Here is a 25,964-nt window from a genome sequence, read left to right as displayed (position 1 = left end):
GGGGCTTCCCGCAGAGTCCAAGTCTGTGGCTGTGGGACAGAGATGGGCTGCGGACAGGAAGTGCTGACTTGGAAGGCTTTCTGTGGGCAGCAGGGGCAGGAAAGGCTGTGTGGGTTTCCTAACATCAGGACTGGGGTGGGAAAGGAGAGGTGGAGAAAAGGATCAGAGCCCCGGAAGCACAGCTGGATTTGAGGAGTCATTGGGGCTCAGGGACAAAGGCCACATGTGGCTGGGGCTGGGGCCCACTGTTTCCCCGCTGTACCCAGGGGACCCTAATCTCAGAAGTGCATTGCTTTCCCGCCCCACTACCCCACACCCTGGCCTGCAAAGAGCCCAGTGGTTCAGCTCTGGGTTTCTGATGAAAAGAAACAACTAGGGCCATCTGTTCGCAGAGTTTGCTCAGATACTTATCACATATTAATGTGTATTTCACACAAGAAATAAACCTGATCCCACACCTAGGGCTGAAATGTGCAGTCTGAGAGGCGGGATCTTCCAATCCGTCAGGCACTTTCTCTTGACTCTCCTCCGACTCTCTAAACACTGCACAGCCTGGAAGCTGATGCACACACATTACTTCACACTCATGCACTCACATTTACCCACTCCTCACACCCCACACACTCAGATGCATTCCCACTTACAAACCATCTCACACATCAATACACGGATACACTTATATAGTCTTGCGTGCTCATGCACACATGCTCTGATACACACACACACACAATCACACACCTACATACTTAGATACACATTCACACGTGATCTCACACCCACACCCCTTTGCCCACACGCACACACATACATGCTCACACTCACGCTTCCTGCACTAACCAAGGCTCCCCATGCCTGAATCCAGTAGACAGGCATGGACATGGGCTCTCTGCCCTCCGAGCTCGGTGAGCAGGCCTGTCTCCCACCCCACTCTACTCCGAGCACCTGGACTCTTATTGGCTCAGCCTCTCTTCCCCTGGCACTTACTGGGTGTTGTCTGAGGGCCTGCACTGTCCTAGGGACAGGGATGTGGAGTGGAACAAGGCGAATGAGCCCCCCCTGCCCCCTACACACACTCAGGGCATGCAGCTGTCCCACCTTTTGCTGGCTGGGCACAGAGACAAGACAGGTCCCATCGAGTGCTGAGGAGCCACTAGCCTCTGAGATCCATGCACAGACCCTGCAGGTCTGGGGTCCCAGCCTCTCAACAGCTTCAACTTCAATGCCCTTTGTTTCTGCTCCACTATGGCCACCCAAAGTGGGGTCCTGGCCTAAAGAGTGGGTGGTGGGCCACCTAACACAGCCTCTGCTGGCACCACTACCCTCCCTGCCCCCAAACGCTGGCCGCATGGCTTAGGAGGCTGAGCCAAGCCAGAGGAGTGGGAGGAGACTGCTGGTGAGCTGGGGCCGGGGGCGGGGCAGGGCTGGTACAGAAAGGCCCAGATGCCAGGGTCGTTCTACCTCCTTTTTTCCTCCTTTGCAGGAGCGTTTGGACACTGACAACCATGCTTCTTCCTCCTGCTACATTTTTTTTCTGTTAATATTATTTTTTTTCCCATGCCATGTGACTTCTGGGATCTTAGTTCCCTGACCAGGGATGGAACCCATGCCCATTGCACTGGGAGCTTGGAGTCTTAACCACTAGGCCACCAGGGAAATCCCCCACACTTCCTCCTTCTCAAAGTCCACTCCCATATAGTTTTGAGACACTGGGCTCCTTGGCCTCCTGGGGCTCCTCCTCTGCCTCAGCCCAGCGAGAGGCCCCTTCTTCCACAGGCCCCGCCTTGGCCCTTATCCCTTCAGGCTCTTGGTGGTGTTGCTTTCAGGACTTAAATGAACAGAAAGGCTTGTCTGTGATTGTGACACCTGTGTCCCCAGCTTTTCCCTTCTCTCTTTTTCCTCACCTCACCAAGGTGAGGACTGAAGACTGCTGGGCAAAGAGAGACACAGCCCCTGCCGGCCCACAGCATGTGGAGCAGGGAGGAGAAGAGACTCAGAAATGATCATCTGAACTTTCTATTACTGAGAGAAACCCATGAAATAAAAGATGAGGTACAGTGGAAATTAAAAGACTCTTTCTCCTTGGAAGGAAAGCTATGACAAACCTAGACAGCATATTAAAAAGCAAAGATATCATATTGCCCACAAAGGTGCACATAGTCAAAGTTATGGTTTCTCCAGTGGTCATGTATGGATATGAGAGTCGGACCACAATGACGGCTGAGCACTGAAGAATTGATGCTTTCAAATTGTGGTGCTGGAGAAGACTCTTGAGAGTCCCATGGACTGTAAGGAGATCAAACCAGTCAATCCTAAAGGAAATCAACCCTGAATATTTACTGGAAGGACTGATGCTGAAGCTGAAGCTCCAATACTTTGGCCACCTGGTGCAAAGAGTTGACTCATTGGAAAAAACCCTGATGCTGGGAAAGATTGAAAGCAGGAGGAGGAGAGGGTGACAGAGGATGAGATGGTTGGATTGTATCATCGACTCAATGGACATGAGTTTGAGCAAACTCTGGGAGACAGTGAAAGACAGGGGAGCCTAGTGTGCTGCAGTCCTTGGGGTAGCAAAGATTAGGACACGATTTAGCGACTGAACAACAAGAGTGGAAACCAGTCTGGCAGTTCTTCAGAAAGGTAAACAGTTACCAATATGGGACTTGCCTGGTGGTCCAGTGGCTAAGACTCCATGCTCCCAGTGCAGGGGACGGGGGTTTGGTCCCTATTTGGGGAACTAGATCCCACATGCTGCAACTAAAGACCCTTTATGATGCAACTGAAAAGATCCTGTGTGCTGCAACTAAGGCCCACCCAGTGCAGTCAAATAAATAAATAGGCTCTCTCTTAAGAAAAAAAAAAAGTGTTACCAATATGACCCAGCAATTCCACTTCTAGGAATTGAATGAAAAACGTACATCCACATGAAAACCTGTATACAATTGTTCACAGCAGCTCGATTCACAATAGCCAGAAAGGGAAAACAACCCAAATGTCCATTGGTGGAGGAATGGATAAATGAAATGTGGTCTATCCATATGATGGAATAGTATTCAGCCATAAAAAAGGAACAGACTTTTTCTGGTGAACTCTTTCCTGGTAAATCCCCCCACCCCACTGCCTCTAGTATGCGGGTTCACTTTTCTCCCCTCTTCAAAAATATCTAACCCTACACCCCAGCCCAAGACACACTTTTTTGTTTTTTTATGGCAGCACTGGGTCTTTGTTGTGGCACATGAGTTTCTCTAGTTGAGGCTCACAGGCTCAGTAGTTGCAGCACAGGGGCTTACCTGCTCTGTGGCATGTGGGATCTTAGTTCCCCCACCAGGGATCGAACCCACATCCCCTGCACTGGGAGGCAGATTCTTAACCACTGGACTGCCAGGGAAGTTCCCCAAGACACATTCTACAGCAATTCTTTGTATATACACCTGCCTGCCCTACTGGGTCATGAACATACTGGGGGCAAAGGCTTGGCTTCTTAATTTTCTAATCCAAGCCTCTAATGCAGCATCTGGCTGTTAGCAGGTACTCAATCAACGTCTTTGCTGGATGAATGAAGAGAAAAGTCCCTGTGCCACTCAGCCAAGTGATCAAGGTCAACAGGATTAGTGATAAGTCACGTGGAGAGCATGTGCACTTAATATGCTGACGTGAGAAGGGCCCTTCATCTCTGTGTCTTCCTCCCCAAGACTATGAGAAAATCATGTGACCAATCCAGATTAAGAGATGCTTTAGAGCATTCCTGACTAGTCTTCCTCAAGTGTTAAAGTCATCAAAGACAAGGAAAGCCTAAGAAAGCTGCTCCATATAAGGGAAGTTTCAGGAGATGTGATGACAAAATGTCCTGTGGGATCCAGGATGTGGTCCTAAGACAGAAAAGCTAAGGAAATCTGAATAAAATATGGATTTTAGTTAATCATTTGCGTGCCCAGGCGCTCAGTCATTTCTGACTCTTTGCAACCCCATGGACTGTAGCCCGCCAGGCTACTCTTACCTATTTTTCAGGCAAGAATACTAGAGTGGGTTGCAAGTTTCCTATTCCAGGGAAACTTTTGGGCCCAGGGATAGAACCTGGGTTTCTTGAATCTCCTGCATTCGCAGGTGAATTCTTTACCACATTACCATCTAGTTAATTATAATGTATCAGTACTGGTCCAACAACACAAGAGAAGACTCTACACATGGACATCACCAGATGGTCAACACCGAAATCAGACTGATTATATTCTTTGCAGCCAAAGATGGAGAAGCTCTATACAGTCAGCAAAAACAAGACCGGGAGCTGACTATGGCTCAGATCATGAACTCCTTATTGCCAAATTCAGACTTACACTGGAGAAAGTAGGGAAAACCACTAGACCATTCAGGTATGACCTAAATCAAATCCCTTATGATTATACAGTGGGAGTAAGAAATAGATTTAAGGGACTAGATCTGATAGACAGAGTGCCTGATAACTATGGATGGAGGTTCGTGACATTGTACGGGAGACAGGAATCAAGATCATCCCGGAGAAAAAGAAATGCAAAAAAGAAGAATGGCTGTCTGAGGAGGCCTTATAAATAGCTGTGAAAAGAAGAGAAACCAAAAGCAAAGGAGAAAGGGAAAGATTTTGAATTTGAATGCAGAGTTCCAATTTGAATGCAGAGTTCCATTTGAATGCAGAGTTCCAAAGAATAGCAAGGAGAGATAAGAAATCCTTCCTCAGCGATCAATGCAAAGAAATAGAAGAAAACAATAGAATGGGAAAGACTAGAGATCTCTTCAAGAAAATTAGAGATACCAAGGGAACATTTCATGTAAAGATGGGTACAATAAAGTACAGAATGGTAAGGACCTAACAGAAGCAGAAGATATTAACAGGAGGTGGCAAGAATACACAGAAAAACTACAAAAAAGATCTTCATGACCCAGATAATCATGATGGTGTGATCACTCACTTAGAGCCAGACATCCTGGAATGTGAAGTCAAGTGGGCCTTAGGAAGCATCACTATGAACAAAGCTAGTGGAGGTGATGGTATTCCAGTTGAGCTATTTCAAATCCTGAAAGATGATGCTCTGAAAGTGCTGCATCCAACATGCCAGCAAATTTGGAAAACTCATCAGTGGCCATAGGACTGGAAAAGGTCAGTTTTCATTCCAATCCCAAAGAAAGGCAATGCCAAAGAATGCTCAAATTATCACACAATTGTACTCATCTCACACGCTAGTAAAGTAATGCTCAAAATTCTCCAAGCCAGGCTTCAGCAATACATGAACTGTGAACTTCCAAGTGTTCAAGCTGGTTTTAGAAAAGGCAGAGCAACCAGAGATCAAGTTGCCAGCATCCGCTGGATCATCAAAAAAGCAAGAGAGTTCCAGAAAAACATCTATTTCTGCTTTATTGACTATGCCAAAGCCTTTGACTGTGTGGATCACAATAAACTGTGGAACATTATGAAAGAGATGGGAATACCAGACCACTTGACCTGCCTCTTGAGAAATCTGTATGCAGGTCAGGAAGCAACAGTTAGAACTGGACATGGAGGAAAAAAAAAAAAAGAACTGCACATGGAACAACAGACTGGTTCCATATAGAAAAAGGAGTACATCAAGGCTGTATATTGTCACCCTGCCTATTTAACTTATATGCAGAGTACATCATGAGAAATGCTGGGCTGGAAGAAGCACAAGCTGGAGTCAAGATTGCCAGGAGAAATAGCAATAACCTCAGATATGCAGATGACACCACCCTTATGGCAGAAAGTAAAGAACTAAAGAACCTTGTGATAAAAGTGAAAGAGGAGAGTGAAAAAGTTGGCTTAAAACTCAACATTCAGAAAACTAAGATCATGGCATCTGGTCCCATCACTTCATGGCAAACATGGGAAACAGTGGAAACAGTGGCTGACTTTATTTTTTTGGGTTCCAAAATCACTGCAGATGGTGACTGCAGCCATGAAATTAAAAGACGCTTACTCCTTGGAAGGAAAGTTATGACCAACCTAGACAGCATATTAAAAAGCAGAGACATTACTTTGCCAACAAAGGTCTGTCTAGTCAAGGCTATGGTTTTTCCAGCAGTCATGTATGGATGTGAGAGTTGGGCTGTAAAGAAAGCTGAGTGCAGAAGAATTGATGCTTTTGAACTGTGGTGTTGGAGAAGACTCTTGAGAATCCCTTGGACTGCAAGGAGATTCAACCAGTTCATCCTAAAGAAGATCAGTCCTGAGTGTTCATTGGAAGGACTGATGTTGAAGCCGAAACTCCAATATTTTGGCCACTTGATGCAAAGAGCTGACTCATTTGAAAAGACCCTGATGCTGGGAAAGATTGAAGGTAGGAGGAGAAGGGGATGACAGAGGATGAGATGGTTGGATGGCATCACAGACTCAATGGAGATGAGTCTGAGTAGACTCCAGGACTTGGTGATGGACAGGGAGGCCTGGCGTGCTGTGGCCCATGGGGTTGTGAAGAGTTGGACACGACTGAGTAATTGAACTGAACTGAATATTGGTCCATTCATTTTAACAAACATACCAGATAACGTTACTAATGGGGAAACTGGGTGTGGGTGTAGGGTCTGTGTGAACACTTTGTGCTATCTTAATTTCTCTGTAAACTTAAAACTGTTTTGAAAACTAAGTCTACTTTATTTTAAAATTTTATTATTTTTTGATTGCATCATGAGGCATGTGGGATCTTCGTTTCCAGACTAGGGATACAGCTAGTGCCTCCTACAGTGGAATTGTGGAGTCTTAACCACTGGACCAACCAGGGAAGTCCCTAAAGTCTATTTAAAATTTTTTTTAAAAGAAAGAGAGGGAAAAGAAAAAAAAAAGAGAGAGAGAAAGAGAGAGAGAAGATTCTGTACCAGGGTAGACAGAAAAGTACAGGACAGTGATAACAAGTGAGAGGTGCCCTTGCAGGTAGTGTCATTCACAAGGTCTCTAGATGAGGCCGTAGGGGAAGGATTTACACTTGAAATTTTTTTTAAAAAATACTGAGTGACTCAAGTATTTTTTAAAAAAATCATTTCATTTTGTTCTTCCATGCCACACCACATGGCTTGAGGGATCTTAGTTCCCTGACCAGGGATCGAACCTGAGCCCTCAGCACTGAAAGCACGGAGTCTTAACCACCAGACCACTAGAGAATTCCCTGCACTTGGATTTCTGACTCTAGAGTCTTAACCCCAAGCTGATCCACTGAGCTGCCACTCTCTCTGCATACTTTAGAAATAACTCACGTAAAACATGGAGTGCAGTGGGCACTCTGTAAGTGAGTTACTCTTTCTCAGCGGGGAGAGTGTGTGTGCTCCATCTTTCTGAGGCAGGAAGAAAGACCCCATGGTTCTTTAATTTTGTTTCCCTACCTGCCCTGCCTCTGCCCCCCGCCCCTCATCCCAGCTTCTTACCTCTGCAGTCCCAACCTTTTTGGCACCAGAGACTGATTTCATGGAAGACAGTGTTTCTATGGACCAGGGGTTCGGGGGGATGATTTCAGGATGATTCAAGCACAGTACACTTATCATGCACTTTATTTCTAATCTAATGCTGCCACTGATCTGACAGAAAGTACTGGTTCCTGGTCTGGAGGTCCCCTGCTCTACCTCTAAGGATTATAGGGACACAGAATCATTTCTGAACCTGAAGTCTTCAGAGATACCTGACCCCATCTACCCAGGCTGATGAACTGTCATTTGGGCCACAAAGACCACCCTGACTCTGGTGTCTTGGGCGCTTTCCCTCGGCAATGGGGTGGGCATTTGATGGGCGAGCTGCCCCTTGGGTAACAAGGATGGCTGCTGGAATCCAAGTGGTCATTGCTGGCCCTCCTCTCATCCCCAGTTCTAGCCTCTCCTCTGTGCCACACACAATGTTTCCATGTCCATGTTCATCCCAGCCCGGTTATGTGTGTAGATAACTGATCCCAGGTCTCCTGGTCTCCGAGGAGGACTTCGCGGCCAGAAGCCTGGGTTCAAATCCCTCTTCTCCCAGTTTCTTGCTTTCTGATCTGGGTATGATGCACTTTATGCCAATTTCCTCATCTGAAAACACGGCTGATGACAGTACCGACTTCACAGGTTTTGTTGGGAGGAATGTACAAGCTAAAACCTGTCAAGTGCCTAGGAGGGAACTGGCCTGTAATATTCTCCTGGATGGAAAGTTCCATGAGGGCAGGGGCTGACCTGCCCACTACTGGATCCCCAGCATCCAGCGTACCATCAGGCATCTGACATTTGCGGACTGAAGAAACAAACTTCCCCTCCTCAGCAGTCCCATCGCTTCCATGGTGGCTCTGTTTAAATGTGAAATGCAGTAAAACTATAATCATCTTTTTAGTAGTAACAGCAGCAGCAGTAAACAACCTCAGGCTAAAATCTGAGGGGCAGATGACCATTATGACCTGTGGAATCTCTTCTGACCTAAAAAAACCCCAAAACTTTATTATCCTTCATGTCAGCAGCTAATACTTCCTGCCACTGTCACAAGTTCCTTCCTGGCAAATCCTTCATTTCTGTATATTTCAGTGTCCCTGAGGATGACAAAGAAAACAATTTAAAGCCCCCAGAAGCCCTCCAGGGACAGGTGAGTAAGAGAAATGGCATCCTGTACAGGCTCTTGGCTCTTCAAGTCAAGATGGTAGCTTTCCTGCTGTGAAGAAGGCTGACTAGGCTGGGGGCTGGGGTGGGGTTCATCTGTCCTGTCTTTGGGGGCTCTCTAAGTAGATGGACACAACCTCTTACTGCAGAAGAGATCCAGGCGCTCTTGCAGAAGCGGGTGAGTAGGGAGGATGCTCAGCTCCTGAAACCAACCAAGTGTTTACTGAACATCTGCATGCCCTGTTCTCGCCTTGGACTCAGCCATGAACAGACACGTGCCTTGCCCTTGTGGGACTTGTGGGCTGGAAAACAGCCGCCAATGAAACAATCTCATGGAGGCATCCCTGGAGGTCTGGTGGTTAAGACTCTATGCTTCCAATGCAGAGGGCACAGGTTTGATCCCTGGCTGGGGAACTAAGTTCCCACATGCCGCGTGGCACAGCCGAAAGATTAAAAAAAAAGAAAAGAAACAATCTCACCAACACACCATGATGAGAAATGAAATGGAAGTGCAGGTGAACTGTGCCAGTGAGGCCCTTGAGATCTCCCTGGAGGGCCCAATCTCTTCCTCGGCCCTGGAGGTCAGCTCTCCTAACTCATCTCCCCCTTGCCCTGTGTTCAGCTTCTAGAGCATGCGTGCTGCAGACATCCCTGGGCAGGGTGGGGTTGACTGCTGTTCCAAGTTCAGTTCCAAATACTGACCCCTTTGACCAGGGAGGGTCCCCTGGTGTGTGCCCCGTGGACTGCATGCACGACATGAAGGTGTACAGGATGAAACCCACCCAGGAGGTGCACCTCGCCACGCTCGCTCCTGCTGCCCAGGCCTTGGTCCAAGCGTTCGGGCTGCCTGAACGCCCTTCCCAGCCACGCCTGCCTGGAGAGCCAGAGAGCTCCTCTCCCAACTCATACGTCATCCCTGTTCCCCTTCCCTGGCGCCTCTGGGATGCGCCGGGCCCTTCCCTCTGCTCCCAGCACATGCCATCCTTTAATCTGTCTCTTGCTTCCACACAGGATGTGGTGGTCAGGGCAGGGGCTGGAATGCTGCTTCTTCTGGGTGGTTTGAGGGGATTAAGTGAGATGATATGTAAATGGAACTGGCACCAGGCATGGCACATGGCACGGCCTGGTTGGCATGAGCTACTGGTTTCAGCTCTGGCCTCCTGCAGTGGAGAGGGGCTTCAGACACAGGGCACGGGCCACACCTGACATTCCTTCATACCATAACCCCTGACTCAATTCCCAGTTCATTGTTGGGGGGCCTCACTTGGAACAACCAACACCTGTATTCTGCAAGGGGAAACTGAGATCAGGACCTTCCATGCCCCCTGTACCATACATCAGCAGCACAGACACAAAGACCTGCCCGGACCCCCAGGCCAGGGTAAAAGGGCACTGATGTCGCTCACCAGCCCTCCTTGGGAGCCTTCTCGTTTTTTCCTGAGGAGCTCACAGTCTGTCCTGGGAGCCTCCTGACCCCAGTGCATCAGCACAAAGTCTCCCCCTCCCCAGGGAGGCTGTGGAGTTTGCTTCCTGTGTGCCTTGTGACCTTCAGGAGTCTCCCCTTCTCTCCTCCCTTCAGCACAGAACCTCGGTCTGCCCCATGTCAGAGGGCTCCATGGTGTGTGGGCATCACCAGCCAGTGGAACCCCAACTGCCCTCTGTCCCTCTGGGAGGTCTACGCGTGACCACAAATCCCATAACAAACTGTCTCTCAGCCCTGAGCATAGCCCAGCCATGGAAGGACAGCCGCTATTCACGGAGGCATCAGCGAATTACAACCAGGGGACAGAGAAGGTCAGTGACTCTGCTAGCACCCACAGGTGGGGCGACTGCCCCACAGACCCCATGGACCCCTCTTCCACATGGTGCCCAGGGGGACACTCAGGGACACATCCTAATCTCGCTGGCTCCCCTGAAGTCCCAAGTCTTGGTTGTGGGATTTCCCTCCCCATTTTCCAGATGGGTAAGTCAAGGCCTCAAGCCAAGATGCGCTTTTCCCCAGAACCACCCAGAAACCACTGGTGAATGTCTACAGAGAATCTGGGCTTATTTCTCTGGGGTTTTCCAGGCAGGCTTAGGTCAGACGAAGGAGACAGCAGGCAGCGCTGGACTGATCCAGATTCCCCTTGAGGGCGACCTGGGGCTCCTCCTCAACCTTGTGGTCCTGGACATGCTGTCTCCCCAGTTCTCTGGTCTGCCCGCCTCTGTGACTTGCCCCCTTCCTGGGCCAGGGCCGGACCACCTGCAGGCAACCGCCAAAACCCAGGGGAACCCACAGGGTGGACACGAGGGGGTGGGCTGTGGGACAGCCGTCCAGAGCTGGCTGGGCAGAAAGAGCCAGAGCACCTAGAAAGACATGTGGACACGGGTCCCCCAGCTCCATCCCAGTCAGGCCAAGGTGGGAAAAAAAACAACTAAAACCAAGCCGACTCCTCACTTGTGTTCCACCCGAGCCTCTTCAGCACATTTTTCCCTTCTGAAAATATTCCTTAACAAAGAGCTGCCTGCTTCTGGTAGGCCCAAACCCAGCCCCACACGGGTCCCAAATGCCAGGGTGGGTGGAAGCTGTTTCATTTTCTCATGACACACTGGCCATGGGGGAAGGAGCTCCCGGGCCAGTCAGGGGCGGCACCTGGGTAGCTGCTGCCACCAGAGGCCAGCAGGCGTGATGGGGTCAGGATGCTGGTCCTACCAGTCTCGTCAGACTGCAGGCCTGGGGCCAGGGGCAGCCGGTACCCCCACCCCCTGCCACGGGTTGGCATCAATCAGGGGGCAGGCACTGGGTCTTTGAGGGAGACTGGTGTAGGGGAGAGAAAGAGGGAGCATCCTTTCCTTTGAAGGGGGAAAAAATGGGGAGAGATGGATGAATGGCAAGAGGTCTGGGGCAGGTGTCCACAGGGATGCTGGGAGATTCTGGGTCACTCCACACCTGCAAAAGCCCCAGTGGGGGCACCGGTTCAGGCAGGCTGGTGTGGATGGGAAGGCTGGCCACCTGGGGCAGGGCAGGCAGCTGACATCGGAGTCTCTGCCTAAGCTGGGAGCTGGTGGCAGCTTCCAGGAGGACCTGGGCAGGTGAATTCCAAGGAGGAGTGCTAAAGTGCTGAGAAGCTGTGTGTGTGTCTGTGTGTATATGGGAGGCAAGTGGGGGTGGGGGGGTGTTCCCAACTGCCTGGGTCTGTGTTGGAGGTCTTAAGTGTTTCTGTGTGTGTTGGGGATCCAAGAGTCAGACTCTGTCTGTGTGCATGTGTTTGTGTGAAGGGCTCCTGAATGTCTGTGTATGAGGGGTCCAGGCCGTCTATCACACCCACCCTGGGCCCCTCATACTCATATCAGTATGAGCTGTTGAGGATTCACAGGTTTCGTTCTGTTGGCTCTCAGGTGTGAGTGTGTATGTGTGTGTGTGTCTGTGCAAGTGAGTGGGGCCCTCAGAGGGGTGGGTGTCCCTGGTTGGGGAGGGGGTTCAGACCATCTGTTGGGCTGTCCTGAGCACAAGGTGAGGGTGGACTTTCAGGAAGCAGGGATCAAGAGGAGTCAGGATCAGGGTGTGTGTGGGGAGGGTCCCAGGAGTGGTTTTTGGGGGTGCCCTTGGGCATGGGGCTGCTGGGGGTGGGAGATGGGCCAGCAGGCTGAGGTGAGGCTTGTGGGCAGGAATTCAGATTTACAGAGGCTGAGGACGGGTCACACTGGAGGGGTATGGCTCTAAGGCTGGTATCTTTGGGGGTGGGGGCAGGTCTGGGCCCAGGGATGGGATATGAAGTGAGGAAAAGGACGGCGTGACCAGGGGTCTACAGATGAAAGGAGTCTTGGGGGATTCGGAGAGAGGGAGGGCGGGGGTCCTGGGCTTGCGGCGGGGTGGGGGACGCTTGTAGGGGGCGGGTCTGTGGGGTGGTGACTGTGGGAGCCCTGAAGGGCCTGGAAAGGGGTCCTGAGGGTCAGTAAAGAAGGTGAGCGGGGGTCACGGGCCTGAAGGGGGCTCCCGGGAGGGGGGCGGTGTGGGGGAGGAGGGCACCTGGAAGGGTCCTGGGAGGGGCCCAGAGGGGTCGGGAAGCGCCAGGAACGAGGATGTGCAGGGGCCAAGGCCCGAGGTCGATGGCCAGTGTCTGTGCTGGGAGTGCCGAGGGCTCCCGGGGCGGGTTCCGGGGCAAGGGGCCCGGAGTCCCGGTCTTGCCCGGCCCCCATGGGCCGCAACGCGGAGCCGCGGGCCTGAGAAGGCGCCCGGGAGGCCCGGCCCGCGCCGCCTACCTACCTGTGAAGAGCACGCCGCCATCGCCATGCTGAGTCTCGCCGTCCCGGGCCGCGCCGCCGGATCCCCGCCGCGTCGCTCGCCCCGCAGCCCCGGCCCGGCCCGGCCCCCTCAGCCGCCCCCCGGGACCGCGGTCGCCGCCGGCTCCTCCGCTGCCATTTCACCCGCTGACAGGAGCCGCTGCCCCGCCCCCGAGGCCCAGTCAGCCAATTCACCGCCCCCAGCCGCTCTGGCTCCGCCCACCATCAAGGAGTGATGGCGTATTTGGCCAATCCGTGGCCATACCGTAAGGCGGGCCCTGGCTACGGCCAGAAGGTTGCCGCCTTTAAGGAGAGAAGCGAATTGAAGTTAGGGAAGCAGTGAAGGACGGGTAGTTTTGCCTATCGAAATGTGGCGTCCTGTTGATCAACACTTGGCAGGACCAATAGCGAGGAGAGAGGGGTGTGTCTCTGAGAAAAGACTGCGTCCCTGAGGAACCGCAGACAGGCAGGCGAGCGTTTGGCGCTAAGCCCCGCCCAGAGCCGGGCTTTTTGCCCAATAAAGAGACGTCCAGGCACGGCCATTATTATCTGTCCCTCAAATCTCGGCCATGGCAACTGTTGGGCCGCTATAAAGGAAATTGACATCTAGCAAGCCAATGACACTGAAGGAGGGCGGTGAAGTAACGCTTTCTGGCCAATGAAATTGCGATATTGTTGTGCAGTTGCCCTCCCGGGCGGTGGGACTTAAGACCTGGAGTGAATGAAATAGGGGAGGAGCTGAGAGGGGCGTGGCCTAGATCAGCCCTGAGACAGGGGCTGAGCAGGTAGTGGCCAAAGGGTTGGGTCTGAGAAGGGGCGTTGCCAGAAGTCCCTGCGGCTGAGGGACAGCACCTTCACACTGCCCAGTTAGTGTTGGGGGCGGGACTTTGGGGGGTTGGGGTGTCACACTGGGGACTCAGGCCCTGCTCTAGTCTAGGCCAGGTTAAATATCTTAAGTGTCTAATGTTCCTCCATCAAACTCTGAGCATGTCCTTATCACTGCTTACATGACTCCTGCACCCCCCACACCTCTTAGACACCCGGGGGCAGGGTGGGAGTGATGCAGGACCTCAGTCAGGTTTCCTCTGGGGGTCCCCAGCATTGCTGAGTAGGGGCCCGGCACATAGGAACTGCTTATAAAATGTTTGATAAATGAATGGCGGGCCCAAGATGATTAACAGGGAAGGGAAGGGTGGAAGGATCATTCAGGCTGGGGAGTTACTGATAGGGGGGCAAGACTTAGCAAAAAGGACACGCTTATACCCCAAGATGCAAGGAAGGGTCCTCGAGGGGCTGGCGGGGGGGAAGAGGGACCCTGTCACAGAAGATAGAGTGATATTGTCAGCTCAGAATGATAGCTGAAAATGGAAGGAGACAGAAATGGGAATGGGAAGCCTGGGACCCAAGACGGGCCATGTCAGGACCTACTGAGGTCTGAGATCGCAATCTTCTAAATAGTAGGTAGGGGGTTCCTTCTGGTTTGGGAAGCAGTGAACGACATCGGGCCACACTCCCTGCCCGTTACTTGTCTCCGCCCCTGTCTACACTCTGTCTAATCTACATTTTGCCTTCCTTCTCTGTCTCTGTCTCCACTCTGAATCTGTCTACACCCTCTCTGCCACTGTCTATACTCCCTCATTGTGTGACTTCTCTCTCCCCCTCTCTCTTACTATCTATTGTACATTGCATCTATTAAAATTCTGGAACTGTTCAGAAAAGCTTTGAAGCATATTTCTAAAAACTCAATGGTAAAAATAATTATAATGAATTCCTTCTCCTCCACATGCCCATATTCCCCCATACTCCTCTTTTTTTTTTTTTTTTTTTTAAAGAACACATCTTTGATTCCCTGGCAGTCCAGTGGTTAGGACTCTGTGCTGTCACTGCTGAGGGCCTGGGATTTGATTCCAGATTGGGGAACTAAGATCCTGCATGCCACATGGCTAAAAAAGCATATCTTTGCCTTCCCCCTCCTTTTTGGGAGGAGGATCTTTTTCCCTGGGCCAGGGATTGAAGCCATGCTCCTTGAAGTGGAAGGGTGGAGCCTTAACCGCTGGATCACCAGGGAAGTCTCTATTTGTTCCCTTCCTTTACAATTTATGTGCTGGACATTTCATAGTCCTGACATAGTCACAAGGTGGCCTTGTATTTGCAGAGTATGAAGCTGAAGTGAACCTCATGGACATTGTCCATTGATTCCTAGCAGACTTAAGAGGTGGGGGGAGGATCCCTGTGGACATGGTTAGATATGGGATGTGTGTCTGTGCTCAGTCTCTCAGTTGTCTCCGACTCTTTGCAATTGCATGGACTGTAGCCCACCAGGCTCCTCTCTCCATGGGATTCTTCAGGTAAGAATGCTGGAGTGGGTTGCCATTTCCTCCTCCAGGGGATCTTCCCAAGTCAGGGATGGAACCTGCATCTCCTGCGTTGGCAGGTGGATTCTTTACCACTGTGCCACCTGGGGAGCACTAGGTGAGCCCTAGAGATGGGACACATGGTCTCGAGTCAGGAGGGCAAGAGTAATACCCAGGATGTGGTGAGGGCCAAGTAACCACCAAGGCATAATCTCTGAGTTGGCTGCCCATGGTCCCCCAGTGTGGAGGAGTGAGGACAAATCTTGGGGTTCATCCCCAGAAAAGAAAGTTTAGTGTGACCCACAACTTTCAAGGAACAAAATACCTGGACTGTTATGGGAGGCAGGAGACAGGGGTCTGCAGAGACACAAACCTGTGTGGGGTCCAGGGAAGCCCAGAAAGATATAAGGACTGGATCATTTCTGGGAATTTGCCTAGGAGATAATTGGCATCTGGTGTCTGGGGAATAAAATTAAATGCCAGAAAGATGCCCAGGGCTTTTGACCCTCTCTTGCTCACCCTGCCATGCTCACACAAAGGATGGTTTTATTCTGAGGACACTTTGATTCCATTTTTAAAAGCTCAGTGAGAAAAAAAAAAATCCAACACATTTCTGTTGGAAAAGATTTTGAATCCTAAGCTGCATCTAGCCAACTAGATTCCTGGATAATTTTCCTTTTATTCAGTGCACTTAAACTGTCCCCAATTTTTGTTTCAGTTTTCACTTTTATTTGATTGAAATCATTTTTATCAGGAACGTTTTTTCCATGTGATCTTTGCAGTAAACATTTGATTCATTAATTGGGTTCTTTTTGTCCAATTTTTTTTTTTTTTTTTTACCAACTGTCAATACTCCCTCTGTTTTTTTCAGTAGGGGGGAGGTGGTTATCATTTCTTCAGAGTCAAATTTTGCATCTTTCAACTTATTAAATTATTTTTCTCTCAGTATTTAGTGGATAAGAAGTTTTAGCACAATATGTTTTTGAGATTAAGATTTTAACTCAAAATTTGTTTATTGTGAATATTGATCAAAGATAGGGGGATAATACATATAGTTCCTCCTATGAAGAAGTGGAATCTGTTTTCCCATCACTTGAATCTGAGCTGGTTTTGTCACTTATTCTGACCAACAGAATACATCAGAGGTGATGTTGGGCTAGTTCTGAGCCTAGAACTTAAGAGACAAGGCAGCTTCTTCTTCTTCTTATTTTTTTTGAGAATATTTGATTGTGGTAAAATGTACGTAACCTAACATTTGCCATTTTAAATGTAAAATCCAGTGGCATTAGGTGCATTCACAATGCTGTGCAATCATTACTACCTACTTCCAAAACTTTTTCATCATTCCCAAGTAGAAACTCTGTCCCTATTTAAAAACTCCCCATTACCCACCCCCTACCCTGCCCAGACCCTGGTAACCTCCATTTCACTTTCTTTCTCTATGAATTTATTTTAGGCATCATCTAAGTGGAATCGTACATTATTTGTCCTTTTGTGTTTGTTTTATTTCAGTTAGCAAATATTTTCAAGTTCATTCATGTGTTAGAACTTCTTTCCTTTTTACTAAAAGTTAGATCACATTCTGATGTTTGCACAGACTGTATTTTGCTTTTCCACTCATCTGTAAATGGGCATGGGTAGTTTCCACCTTTTGGCTACTGTGAATAATGCTGCTATGAACACAAGTGTACAAGTAACTGTTTCAGTCCCTGCTTTCAATTATTTTGATACATACCCAGGAATAGACTCTTGAGCAGAGAAGGCAATGGCACCCGACTCCAGTACTTTTGCCTGGAGAATCCCATGGACGGAGGAGCCTGGTAGGCTGCAGGCCATGGGGTCGCTGAGGTTTGGACACGACTGAGTGACTTCACTTTCACTTTTCACTTTCATGCATTGGAGAAGGGAATGGCAACCCACTCCAGTGTTCTTGCCTGGAGAATCCCAGGGACGGGGGAGCCTGGTGGGCTGCTGTCTATGGGGTTGCACAGTGTGGGACACGACTGACGCGACTTAGCAGCAGCAGCTGCAGGCTCTTGAGAGTCCCTTGGACTGCAAGGCAATCAAACCAGTCAATCCTAAAGGATATCAATCCTGAATATTCATTTGAAGGACGGACACTGAAGCTAAAGCTCCAATACTTTGGCCACTTGATGCAAAGAGCTGACTCATTAGAAAAAACCCTGATGTTGGGAAAAATTGAGGGCAGGAGAAGAAGGGGACAACAGAGGACAAGATGGTTGGATGGCATCACTGACTCAATGGATGTGAGTTTGAGCAAACTCTGGGCGATGGTGAAGGACAGGGAAGCCTGGTATGCTGCAGTCCATGGGCTTGCAAACAGTTAGACATGACTGAGTGACTGAACAACAAGAGGAATGAAATTGTTGGATCATATGATAATTCTATGTTTAACTTTTTGAGGAGCCACTAAAGTGTGTTCTACAGTGGCTGCACCATTTTAAATTCCCAGCAGCAAAGCCTGAGGGTTTCAATTTCTTTACCTTCTTACCAATATTTATTATTTTTTAAAAATTATAGTTATTCTAGTAGGTGTGAATTGTTATCTCATTGTGGCTTTGACTTGCACTTACCTAGTGACTAATAATATTGAGTATCTTTTTATGTGCTTATTGGCCATTTGTACATCATCTTGGGGTAAATGTCTATTCAGGTCTTTTGCCCATTTTTAAACTGAATTGTATGTTTTTGTTGTTATTTAGGTGGAGAATTCGTATATATGTTCTGGATATCAAGCACTTATCATGTGATTTATAAGTATTTTCACTCATTCGATAGGTTGTTTTCACCTTCTTGAAGATGTCCTTTAATGCATGAAAGTTTTAAATTTTGATGAAGTCCAGTTTATCTATTTTTTTGGTCACCTGTGCTTTGCATATCATGTCTAAAAATCTGTTGCCAAATTCAATGTTGTACAGGTTTACCCTTATGCTTTCTTTTAAGAGTTTAATAGTTTTAGCTCTTACATTTAGGCTGTTGTTCCACTCTGAGTTAATGTTTATGTGCAGTGTGATCCAAGTGTCCAATTTCATTCATTTGCTTGTGGAAATCTGGTTGTCTCAGTACCATTTGTTGAAGATACTACTTTCCCCTCTTTGAATGGACTTGGCACCATTGTGAAAAATCAACTGGCCATTGATGTATGGGTTTATTTCTGGACATTCAATTCTTTTCCGTTGGTAATACATCTCTTCTTGGGTCAGAACCACACTGTTTTGAACTTTTTTGTTACCATAGATTAGCATTGTTTAAAATCAGAACGTATGAGTCCTCCAGCTTGACACTGAAGGTAGTTATTTTGTTACTGAAATATATAACCACTCTACAATGGTTGTGGGCTTCCCTGATAGCTCAGTTGGTAAAGAACCCACCTGCAATGCAGGAGACCCCGGTTTGATTCCTGGGTCCGGAAGATCCCCTGGAGAAGGGTTAGGCTACCCACTCCAGTATTCTTGGGTTCCCCTTGTGGCTCAACTGGTAAAGAACCCGCCTGCAATACAAGAGACCCCGGTTTGATCCCTGGGTCAGGAAGATCCACTGGAAAGGGAAAGGCTACCCACTCTGGTATTTTAACCAGAGTTGGACACAACTGAGCGACTTTTACTTTCACATGTTTTTGGTCTTCCCTGATAGGTCAGTTGGTAAAGAATCTGCCTGCAATGTAGGAGACCCAAGTTTGATTTCTGGGTTGGGAAGATCCGCTAGAGAAAGGATAGGCTACCCACTCTGGTATTCTTGGGTTTGGCTTTGTGGCTCAGTTGATAAAGGATCCGCCTGCAATGCGGGAGACCTGGGTTCAATCCCTGGGTTGGGAAGATCCCCTGGAGAAGGGAAAGGCTACCCACTCCAATATTCTGGCCTGGAGAATTCCATGGACCGTATAGTTCATGGGGTTGCAAAGAGTTGGACAACTGAGCGACTTTCACTTTCACAATGGTTGTGTTAGTTTCTGCTGCACAACACTGTGAATCAGTCATAAGTATACATACATCCCTTCCCTGTTGAATCTCCCTCCAACTCCCCATCCCACCCCCTAGGTCATCAAGAAAGATCCTAGGCAAAGGATCCACTAAGTCATGGCTATATTCCTGACCCACAGAAACCTGGAATAATAAATATGTGTTAATCCACTCAGTTTGTAGCAATTAGTTATACAATAATAGATAACTTTTGTGTAGAGGAGCCAGAGTTGAAACAAACAATCAAAGAACAATTTGGAAATAGATCATAGAATGACACAAGATATCCGAAGGGATCCAAGAAGGAGAGTTTTGAAAACTGAGCAGACTAAACATCATAGGAGATGCTCGAAAGGAAGATGATTAAAGACCAAGTACCTAAAATAGCATCAGGATAAGATGGTTGTATAGCCTCACCCTGGTCTCCCCTATACCCCAGCTTGTGGCCATTTGGTATTTAAAACCAGTTTGGGCTTTCTTTTTTTGTGACACCACACAGAATGTGGGATCTTAGTTTCCTGACCAAGGATCAAACCCATACCCCCCTGCACTGGAAAAGAGTGTGTGTGTGTGTGTTTGTGCAGGTGTGCATGTTCTCAGTCTTTGTGACCCCATGGACTGTAGCCCGCCAGGCTCCTCTGTCCCTGGGACTCTCCAGGCAAGAATACTGGAGCAGAGTGCCATTTCCTATTACTTCAGGGGACCTTCCTGACCTAGGGATTGTACTTGCGTCTCTTGCATCTCCTGCATTGGCAGACAGATTCTTTATCATTAGCGCAAGGAGGGAGGTCCCTGGGCTGGAAGCGTGAAGTCTCAATGACGGGACCACCAGGGGAGTCCCTGGGCTTTCACTTTTGACCTATTGGATCTTGGATGGTTTCTTACTCAGCTCTGGCCCTGGTGTCTCCCTCTGACTTTGCTGCCCTCTGCAACCTCAGGCTGGCCACAATCCTGGAGAAGAAACTGGGCAATCAGTCCATCCCTGGCATTCTTCCTTTCTCGTCCTCCCAACAGAAAAAGAGGATTTGGATAGCAAAGATTCATCAATGACAGGCAAGTTGCAAGGTCAGGCAAAAGAAGAGGAAGGGAGATGGAGCTGGAGCAGCCCAGGAGGAAGAAGGAGACACAGCAGGTAAGGCCATCAGGGGAGTCCCAGGAAAGTGGAGTTCAGGCAGGAAGGAGGAAGTGGCCCCCTTTATCAAGGGTGGGACCAAGACAAAAATGGGTCTGCTGTTTTTCTCAAAGGAAAGGTAGATACTGTCATTGGTGATTTGGGGCGGGGGTGAAGGCAGGAATGAGAACAGCCCTCTTCTGAGAAGTGTGATGATACCCAGGGATTTCCCCCCAAAGATGGAAGAAGTGTGGTCCTGTTCCTGGAAGTCTTCCTGTTCCAAGACGTGGGGCACAGTTTACCCACATGACCAGGAGTGGAGCCGTGGAGGCTGGAGGAACAGCTGGCTCAGGACATTTTACTGCAGGGCAGAATGTGTGGTGGGGCATGCCTTCCTTCCTGGGGCTCTAGAGGAGCTAAGGCTCAAAGTGAGGAAACGAGCAAACTGGAGGACTGTGATGTCACTCTAAAGAGCAGGTAAGACGTTGAGAGAGGAGGAAGAGCGGCATGCCAGGCAAAAGGACCAGCCCACGGCGAAGTCAAGGAGGCAGGAAGGTGTCTGTTCTGTTAACCTATGTCGAAGCCTTCTTGACCACTGGGTGGCGCTGTCCAGCCTGGCGAGAAATCCATTAGGCTGTTGGTTCCCTGATTTCCGGCCCACAGCCCATCGTGGTCTTCTCCTGGTCTGCGATGTTAGCTGCGGTTCTGGAATTCTGGTGCTGGGAAGTTTCTGTGAGGCCAGCCCAGCCCATTGAGCCCTATTTCAATGATGCCTCTATAGCAGCGGGTGGCACTCGTCAGAGCGCTGTGGAGGAAGGTGGGGTCTAACCGGGGGCAAGTCTTTGGGGAAATCTTCCTGCTGTCAGATGAGATCTTCTGAGGGATGACAGTCTGCTCCTCACCTGGTTTTGGATGGGGCTCCAAGTGGCTGAGAAAGGAAGGCTTCTTGGAGGAAAGTGGTGTTAAAAGATGTGATTTGTCAGTGGAAGAGAGAGGTGAGATTCTGGGTGGGAATGGAGGACTGGGCAGTTGTGCATGTCTGGGTGGTAAAGAAGATGATAATAGGCAATAGAATGAGACAACATTTCTTCACTCATCTCATGTGTTTACTAGACATTTGTCGAACACCTGCTTTGATTCCAAGGACACATTCTCCTGTGGAACTCACAATCTGGAAGGGGACACAGATCTGAAAGCAGAGAACTTTTGTGTGATACCTGAAAAAGGGGTTGGGATTGCCCAGAAGAGGCATCTGACCCAGCCTGGAGGGAACCTAGGATGGCTTCTGTGATACAATAGGAAATATATCTGGACTTCCCTGGTGCTCCAGGGGTTAAGAGTCCACCTGCCAATGCAGGGGTCATGAGTTCAATCTCTGGTCAGGGAACTAAGATCCCACATGCCTGGGATTCGACTAAGCCCGAATCCCACAACTAAGCCCGCTGCCACAACTAAGACCCAACACAGCCAAAAATAAAGGTACATTCAGAAATAAATGGAGCTTCCCAAGTGGTGCTAGTGGACCTGCCTACCAGCGTAGGAGACATAAGAAATGTGGGTTTGATCCTTGGGTCGGGAAGATCCCCTGGAGGAGAGCATGGCAGCCCACTCCAGTATTCTTGCCTGGAGAATCCCATGGAGAGAGGAGCCTGGTGGGTTACAGTCTATGAGAGTAGCACAAAGAGTCGGATATGACTTAGCAACTTAGAAATAAATATTTAAAAAATAATAAGGCAACAGACCAAAAGTGGAGTTACTTATGGTAAATCTCATGACACCTAACTCAGTCTTTTCTTTCTCTTTCTTTTAAAAATTTTTTTTAAACTGTGAAGGCATGATAACACATTTACAGGAGACTTGGAAAATACAAAGTTACATATACCTGGTGGTGGTGGTTTAGTCACTCAGTTGTGTCCGATTCTTGCAACTCCATGGACTGTAGCATGCCAGGCTCCTCTGTCCATGGGATTTCCCAGGCAAGAATACTGCAGTGGGTTGCCACTTCCTTCTCCAATTGTCCCACTATGTATTACAAATTTTTAAAGTAGATAAGATTTTTAGCTGGAGTTTCAATATCAAACTCTCAAAAATTCATAGAATGAATATACAGAAAAGTAGAAGGATATAGTAGACCTGAAAAGCACTATGAACCAATTCAACATAATTAAAAATTTATACAATTTTCACACAACAGTAGGATACAAATTCTATTCAAGTTCCCATAGACTATAAACTAGGAGACACTGGAACATATCCAGGGACATAAAACAAGGTGCAAAAATTTCATGGTCTAAAGGTATTGAAACCATACAGAGTCTGTTCTTTTATCACTGTGGAATTATGTCAGAAATCAGTGTCAAAAGATATTTAAAAATAACCCACATATTTTCAAGTTCAATGTGACATTTATTAATACCAAGGGATATCTTTGACTTAACCGGTGAAAGCCTCAATAAAGCCTAACTCAGTCTTCATGACAGTTTCAGCTGTTTCAGAAATGAAATCTTAAACCAGCCAATCAGGAATCATCTGATAGACCCCTGCCATCCCTCTACTGGAAAGTAACTTTGCAATGACCCACACACTTTTTTTTCAGGTACAACTTCCTTGACCCTGCTCCTGTCTGCCTAGAAAACCTCTAACCTTGTCCAGCCCTTCAGAGCTCCTTTCTGTCTGCCAAACTGGATGCTGCCCGGTCCATGCATCACTGGATAAAGCCAACAAGATCTTTAACGTATACGCAGTTGCTTTTTTTTTTTTAAACAGAACTGATTTGGTCTCCAGGTGGATGATGTCAGAACTGCCTTCAGTCTGCAGGACACCCCATTGGAATCCGGTGAGACTTGGAGAATGGCTCAAGGATGCTGGAAAATACTCCGGAGCTTTCTTAAGATCATATTCTAGGGGAAAGGTTACATCCTGAAGGACTGATTGTTCAAGAGGAGATGGGACAGGGTGGTTGGAGAATGGGTGTTTTCTGTTCGGGCAATCAGCACGTGCAGAGGTCAGGAAGTGAAAGAGAATGCGGCTTCCTGGAGGAACAGAAAGTTTTTCAGCAGGCCTCCGCAGCCCCAGGAGAGGAAAATGGGGTGGCCAGTTCAGGATCCAGTCACCAAGTATTGAACACCAGGCAGTGTGTGTTAGTTGCTCAGTTGTGTCAGACTCTTTGTGACCCCATGGACTGCAGCCCTCCAAGCTCCTCTGTCCATGGGATTTTCCAGGCAAGAATACTGGAGTGGGTTGCCGTTTCCTCTCCAGGGCATCTTCCCAACCCATGGATTGAACCTGGGTCTCCCGCATTACAGGCAGATTCTTTACCAGCTGAGCCACCAAGAAAGCCCTACAAGGCAGAGAAGTTTGTAGTGAACGTAGTAGGAATAGCTCATCCAGTAGAGTGTCTTGTCTCCTTTCTGAGAGGCTGGTGTTCCAGCTCTGCTGATGTGTCTTTGGAGATGGGAAAGCCACCACCTTCCCAACTGTGTCTCCAACTCTGAGGCCATGAGTGGTATGTCTCCTCAACTCTTGAGCCTCAGTTTTCCCCATATGAGAAATGGGGACACAGATCATCTTAGTCCATTCAGACTGCTGTAACAGAATACCATAGACTTCTGAGGGCTTAAGCAACCAACATTTATTTCTCAGAGTTCTGAAGGCTGGAAGTCTGAGATCAACATGTGAGGGGACTGCCCTGGAAGTCCAGTTGTTAAGAATTCACCTTTCAATGTAGGGGACAGGGGGTTTAATCCCTGGTCAGGGAACTAAGATCCCACATGCCAGGGAGCAACTAAGCCTGAGCTTAGAAACTAAGTTAGAGAAAGCCTGCCCAATACAACAAAGAGCTCACATGCTGCCACAAAGACCCAGTGCAGCCAAAAAATAAAATAAATTAGATCAATATGTGGAGAGATTTGGTGTCTGCTGAGAATTTTGTGTTTTTGTGTGTGTGTGCTCAGTTGTGTCCGATTCTTTGTGACCCCATGGACTGTAGCCCATCAGGCTCCTCTGTCCATGGGATTCTCCAGGCAAGAATACTGGAGTGGGTTCCCATTTCCTCCTCCAGGGGATCTTCCTAACCCAGGGATTGAACCCACGTCTCTTTCACCTCCTGCATTGCAGGCGAGCTCTTTACCACTAGCACAACCTGAGGATATGCCTCTGGGTCCGTGGAAGACCAGCTCCTTCTGGCTATGTCCTCAGGTGGCGGAAGCAGGAGAGAGCTCTCTGGTGTCTCTCTTAAAAAAAATTTTTTTTTAAATTTATTTGGCTGTGCCAGGTCTTAGTTGCAACATGTGAACCCTTGGTTACAACATGTGGGATCTAGTTCCCTGACCGGGGATTGAACCAGGTAGTCCTCTGCATTGGGAGTTTGGAATCTTAACCACTGGACCATCAGGGAAGTCCCTGGGGTCTCTTTTATAAGAGTGTTGATCCCATTCTTGATCTAATTACTTCCCAAATACCCCACTTCTGAATATCATCTCACTGGGGATTTGGTTTCAAAGTAGGAATACCAAGGTGGGGATGTTGGACATAAGCATTCAGTCTATGATTCAGACCCACCTCACAGGTCTGTCATGAGAAAAGTTAGGTCTCTTGGCACCAAATAGTTGCCCGATAAAATTCATTTCTTTCTCTCCTTTAAAGAAACTTTTTTTTTGGCCATAGCATGTGGGATCTTGGTTCCCCAACTAGGGATTGGACTCGTGTCCCCTGCATTGGAATGCACAATCTCAGCTACTGGACCCCCATGGGAGTCCCATTCCTGCTCTTTTCTTTAAATAGCAAAAACTCCTCCAAAACACCTTGAACATGTTGCACAGCTGAATCTCCCATGCTCTGTCCAACCATCCCACTAGCACACCTCACTCTGGCTGTATCACTACTTTTCCATTAAAAATATACAAGTGATGGGATTTCCCTGGTGGTCCAGTGGTTAGGTAATATCCATTGGAAGGACCGATGCTGGAGTTGAAGCTCTAGTACTTTGGCCACCTGATGCGAGGAGCAGACTCATTGGAAAAGACTCTGATGCTGGGAAAGAGTGAGGGCAGGAGGAGGGGTGGGTGACAGAGGATGGCATCACCGACTCAATGGACATGAGTTTGAGCAAACTCTGGGAGATAGTGAAGGACAGGAAGCCTGGCGTGGTGCAGCCCATGGGGTGGCAAAGAGTCGGACACAACCTAGCAACTGAACAACAACCAGTGGTTAGGACTCTGCTTTCGCTGCTAAGGGCGTGCTCAATTCCTGTTTGGGGAGCTAAGATCCTTCAAGCCACATGGCATGCCCCCCCCCGCCAAAAAAGCTTAAAAAGAGAAATAGATGAAGGGAAAAAAGAATATACAAGTGATAATTCATTTGTTATCATCTTTGAATTGCCCATTACTTGCCAGTCAGTGTTCTTAACACTGGGATATAGCAGTGAATAAAACAGATTCGGTCTCCTTCCTCTGAACAGTTGGCTCCAGCTGTTTTTATAAATAGTCTAGTGAAACTCAGCCCCACCCAACCACTGATACATATTGTCCCGGTTTTTACAGGGGTACGGTGGAGTAACTGTGGCAGAAATGACACCCAGAATATTTGATATCTGGTCCTTTTCAGAAAACATTTGCCAATTTTTGGTCTAGAAGGTTACCTTCTGGGTGAGATAGCTAGGTTCAGATTTTG

General features: G+C 48.4%; 1 protein-coding gene across 4 annotated transcripts in view; it reads right to left on the bottom strand.

Annotated features, from left to right (window-relative positions):
• The window catches only part of EVI5L (ecotropic viral integration site 5 like), a 32,383-nt gene extending 19,363 nt beyond the window's left edge, over positions 1–13,020 (bottom strand). For 2 of the 4 annotated variants that reach the window (XM_020898861.2, XM_070464796.1), the window contains exon 1: positions 12,833–13,018. The gene's annotated coding sequence lies outside the window, so the exon portion shown is untranslated. Of the gene's footprint in view, positions 1–12,832 lie in introns of all 4 variants that reach the window. The other 2 variants (XM_070464797.1, XM_070464795.1) reach the window with 2 other exon arrangements.
• Between the last annotated feature and the right edge of the window lie 12,944 nt (positions 13,021–25,964).

Source organism: Odocoileus virginianus, chromosome 3, assembly GCF_023699985.2.
Source record: "Odocoileus virginianus isolate 20LAN1187 ecotype Illinois chromosome 3, Ovbor_1.2, whole genome shotgun sequence".
NCBI classification, from domain to species: domain Eukaryota; kingdom Metazoa; phylum Chordata; class Mammalia; order Artiodactyla; family Cervidae; genus Odocoileus; species Odocoileus virginianus.
Note: the sequence above shows the minus strand (reverse complement) of the source record. Positions and strands in the feature narration are given on the sequence as shown.